At 39.0% G+C, this 5,078-nt stretch overlaps 1 non-coding gene across 1 annotated transcript; it reads right to left on the bottom strand.

Moving 5' to 3' along the window:
• Window positions 1–4,299: 4,299 nt before the first annotated feature.
• LOC120252185 lies at window positions 4,300–4,406 on the bottom strand. Its single transcript, XR_005533728.1, has one exon. It is a non-coding gene; the product is annotated as a small nucleolar RNA R71 (small nucleolar RNA).
• Window positions 4,407–5,078: the final 672 nt, after the last annotated feature.

Below are 5,078 nucleotides of genomic sequence, written 5' to 3'. Positions count from 1 at the left end.
ATAAAACAGAAGATGCTGAAATATGGGCTGATTCGGTTTTAAATAGGGCTGGAATTGGGATCTCACATGCCCATGTGGATGCTCCACACGGCTCTGTGGAAATAATGCACGGGCGTGTGGAATTTCCGCACGCCCGTGTGGCTTCTCTGTTTCGCTGCTTCTTCGGCTAGCTGTCAACAAAACCTACTACAACCCCTAGGATGAAGTACTCCTGATTCCATGATTTCATCGAGGTAACGTAAACGGGCACACGTTCACGTCGTGGATCGCTTTGCTTCTTCAACTGCGGACAAGTCAGTAGGGATCTTGTTCTATGTGCACAAATCAGAACGCTTAAGTGTGACTGCCCTTGTGCCCCTCCAAATGGTTGTGCTAACTGAAGTATGAGGAGGTTGGCACACACTCTCGCGTCTCGCATCCGACCTATGTCTACACGTTTAAACCTTAGCAAGATTTCCTCCAACATTGGTGCATTCACGGTCCACATTGGCTTCTTTCTTTAACATTCGTCTTCACAATGCAATCTACATAAAAGAACATAGATGCACACATTTTAATGCTAAAACCCGACAAAAGTAATGCAAATCATAGGGAAAGAATGCTTCGCATTCTTATCACACAAGCACTTATCACCCTAATACTAAGTTTTTTTTTTTATATGCCTCCTATTTTTGAATCAAAACCATAATCTTATGTTTCCTTTTGGGTCCTTTTGGGAATGTCTGATGTTTTTGAATCAAAATAATAATAATCCTATATTTTCTTCTTATAAGTTTCCATGTTTTTCAATCTAAACCCTAATCCTATGTTTTATTTTTGGAATGCCTCTATTTTTGAATCAAAACCATAATCTTAAATTTTCTTTTTGGATTGTCTCCTATCTTTCAATCAAAACCATACACCTATGTTTTCTTTTCAAAATGTCTCATATTTTTCGAATAAAACCTTTATCCTATGTTTTTTTCTTTTTGAAATGTCTACTATTTTATAATCAAAACACAAATCCTAAGTTTTCTTTTCGTATTGCCTCCTATTTTTGAATAAAAATATTAATCCTATGGTTTCTTTTCAAAATGTCTATTATTTTTGAATTAAAACAATGCTCCTATGTTTTCTTATAGTCATGTTTCATGCTTTTCTATCAAAACACTAATCCTATGTTTTCTTATAGTAATGTGCCAAATTTTTCAATCAAAACCCTAATCCTATCATTTATTTTTGGAATGACTAATATATTTGAATCAAAAACCTAGTCCTATGTTTTGTTTTCTTAATGTCACCTATTTATCAGTTTTGAATCGAAACCGTAATCCTATGTTTAATTTTTAGAATGTCTCCTATTTTTCAATCAAAACATAATTCTATTTTTTTTTTTTGAATGTGTCCTATTTTTTAATAAAAAAACTAATCATATGTTTTTTTTTGTAATGCCTCCTATTCATTAATAAAAATCCTAATCTTATCTTTTATTTTAGAGATGTCTACTATTTTTTAATCAAAACAATTATGGTTTGCTTTTTTTTTTTGTGGTAACGTCTCATATTTTTCTATCTAAATCATAACCTATGTTGTCTTTATAGAGTGACTAATATTTTTGAATGAAAACCCAAATATTATGTTTTCTTTTGGAAATGTCTGTTATTTTTTAATTAAAACCCTAATCCTATGTTTTCTTTTTTTAATCAAAACCCTAAAATTATGTTTTTCCTATAGTAATGTATCATAGTTTTCAATTGATGTGTTCTCCGCTAGTATACGGGTCACATACAAGTAATACAGTGGTGCACCATGAGGGCTACGGTTGTCAAACCACAGGGACTAGACTCAAAGTACTGACTTATCACTGATCTCTAGTTAACTTAAAATTAAAGATTAGATTAATAACAAGAAATAAAGTTATAAAAGAAGAAGGAAAAGAACATGTGTTGATATTAGGCAGTTTGGATTGACAGTCAACAACAAGAGAACATGTGATAAGTGCTTGTGAGATAAGAATACAAAGTGTTCTTTCCTTACGATGAGCATTACTTTTATCAGGTTTTAAAGCTAATATGTGTGTATTTATGATACTTTTATGCAGGTACGGTTGTGATGCCGAATATTAGACAAAGAAGTCAATGTGGATCGTATTTACACCATTTGGAGGAAATCTTGAGAAGGTTCAACCGCGAAGACATAAGTCGGGTTCAAGATGCGAGAATGTGTGCCAACCTCCTTGTATTCAAGTCAAAACAATGATTTGGAGGTGCACAAGGGCAGTTACATTTAAGCGTTCTGGCTTGTGCATGTATAACAAGATATCCACCAATATGTCCGGTATTGAAGAAGCAAAGCGATCTACGACGTAAACGTGTGCCCATTTATGTTACCTCAATGAAAGCATGGATTTGGGAGTGTTTCGGCCGGTACTGTAGTAGGCTACTGTAGAAAATCTTGAGATAGGGCTTCGGTTAAGGTTTTGAGAGGTATTGGCTAGGGGTTTTGGAGGTTCTACAGCTCCAACATCACGCTCCGTTTGGAAGAAGGTTCGTGGGAGAGATTTCATCGGCACCTATCCGGCGAGGTGAATCCTATACTGAATAAAGGAACCCTTGGATGACGAGTAGAGGACTCTCCATAAGACCATCATCACGATTATCAAGGGGTTTTCTCTATGGATTGTTTGCTTTTACATTTGATTTCATTATCATCTGTATTGTGCTCCATGGAGAGCAAAACCCCCTAGTGGGTACTTGGATGTGTGAACCCTAGGATGTATTCGTTTCTTTGAACCTCTTTATTATGCTTTCAATAATTGATGTTTTTATTGAGTTCCAATCTTGAATGCTTGATTGTATGAATTTTCCCTTAGATTGGCAGTAGGGTTGAAAGTTCTTGTTGGTAACCCTTGTGCGTGAGTGACACACCACAAGAGTTAGACAAAGCTAGATTGGAGAGGGTTGAGAGGATTAGTCGAGAGATACAGGAGCACCCTGTTTCCCCTCTGTTGTGATTGATTCAACCTCCATTCCTAGAGTTCTTTGTGGTCACAGTTGAGTGAATGGGCTAAGGGATAACCTTCCGCTGCTGCCTAGTTGCTAGTGTAATGGAGTGAAGCGTGAAGTGATCTTAGCATCTAGGGCTTAACTGTGGCTAGAGTCCTTCATATGGACCAAAGGGTTAGGTCTATAATTAGGAAGAGCTTTATCACTTGGAATCCCTAGAGCTCATTGCAATCCTTCTTACAAGAGCGAGGTTGAGAGATTATTCAATCTCTCCTCAGGGACATGTAGAGGGTTAGGCATGGGTGACGTTAGTGTTGGAACCATGTATTAAAGGATCGACACGACTCATAAACGCATTAGTTAGGAAGCATAATAGAGGATTCTTGCACGTGAAACGATTGTCATAGGCGGAGCATTATCCGGGTACCCCACTTATGCTGATTGCCTTACCTACTCCTTTACTTTTGCTCACTTTCTTATTCTTTTACTTTTGTTATCTTACATTTTATCTCAAATCACTATTCATCTTTTGCTTAGCTAAGAGGCAGTATAAGTATTTTTACTCCCTTTTCCCTGTGGATACGATACCCTACTAACCTGGGATTTTTTTACTTAGACAACTCCATGCACTTGCGGGGAGCCTGTCAAGTTTTTGGCGCCGTTGCTGGGGACTAGGCGTTTAGAGATACTTTGCACTTTGTTTTCTTAGCTATTTATTCATTCTACTTCACATTTTCTTTTCTCTATCATCTTTCTGATTTTGTTTTCTTTCTTGAGTGCAGCTTTACGTTCATGACCCGAAGAAACCCTTCGATACTAATTGAAGGAGATCCCGAGCTCGAACGTACACTTAGAAAAAAAAGGAAAGAACCTGTGGAAGAACCGTCCAATCTAGTTGATTTGGAAGTTGAAGGATCTGATAATATGGTAGAACAGAATGAGCAACAGAAAACATTATCTGATTATGTCAGACCATCAGTGTTGGGGACATAATCAAGTATTGTGCGTCCCCCTATCACAGCTCAGAACTTTGAGCTGAAGCCGGCATTCATCCATATGTTGCAGTAGTCCACACAATTTAATGGTTTGACCGATGAGGATACAAACAATCACATTAAGAGCTTTCTAGAGGTGTGTGATATGCTGAAGATTAACGAAGTATCGGATGATGCTATTAGACTGAGGGCTTTCCCATGTTCTCTCAAGGGAAAGAGCCAAGCAGTGACTTCATTCCTTGCCCAAGGCCTCCATCATGACTTGGAATGAGATGGTCAGAGCTTTCCTTATTAGATACTTTCCATCGGGGAAGTCAGCCAAGCTTCGAAATGAGATATCGTCATTTACACAGATGGAGTTGGAGTCATTGTTTGAGACATGGGAGCACTTCAAGGAACTCCTGAGAAAGTGCCCACAACACAAATTCCCTGAGTGGATGATTATTCAGACTTTCTACAATGGGTGGACTCCAAGTGCAAGACAACTTCTAGATGCGACAGCAGGAGGAACTTTGAGTAGCAAGACCCCCGATGATGCCCGGCAACTAATTGAAGTGATGGGTCTGAACAACCATCAATGGAATGCGCGGGAAAGGAAGAAAGCGGCCGGACTTCATGAACCAGGAGTATCTAAGGCATCATGCCTTTCCCGACCTAGTTATCGATATCTTCATGCCATCTTGAGTAGGTCAGTGAATGGTCACGGCAACAACACGAGAGTTCTCAGTAAGCAGTAACTGTTATATCTATACTCTATAGTGCGGAAGGAACCGATTCATTTGGGACACATTTTAGCAGAGTATCCGAAGTATCAGGGACAATATCCTAGGTTGGGTGTCATTTTCTCTTGCTCATATGTCATGGGCATGGGTTTACAAGACATAATCGGATGGGCCAAGAAGGTGACAGTACCAGCACCCCTTGGGTTAGAGATAATGAGGTCCATGGGTATGATTAGGAAATATCTGGATGGTGTTTATGTGTTGAACATGCTCCCACCAGAGCCATTCGTGTCCGAGAAAGCCTCAGTAGAGGGGTCTCAGCCAACTTTAGAGCCCCGGCTGGAGCGGCATCAAACGGAGGCTCCAGCACAGGACCT

The sequence above is a fragment of the Dioscorea cayenensis genome, chromosome 20 (assembly GCF_009730915.1).
Source record: "Dioscorea cayenensis subsp. rotundata cultivar TDr96_F1 chromosome 20, TDr96_F1_v2_PseudoChromosome.rev07_lg8_w22 25.fasta, whole genome shotgun sequence".
In the NCBI taxonomy this organism is placed as follows: Eukaryota; Viridiplantae; Streptophyta; class Magnoliopsida; order Dioscoreales; family Dioscoreaceae; genus Dioscorea; species Dioscorea cayenensis.
The sequence above is the reverse complement of the archived record's forward strand: the minus strand, read 5'-3'. Positions and strand labels throughout refer to the sequence as shown.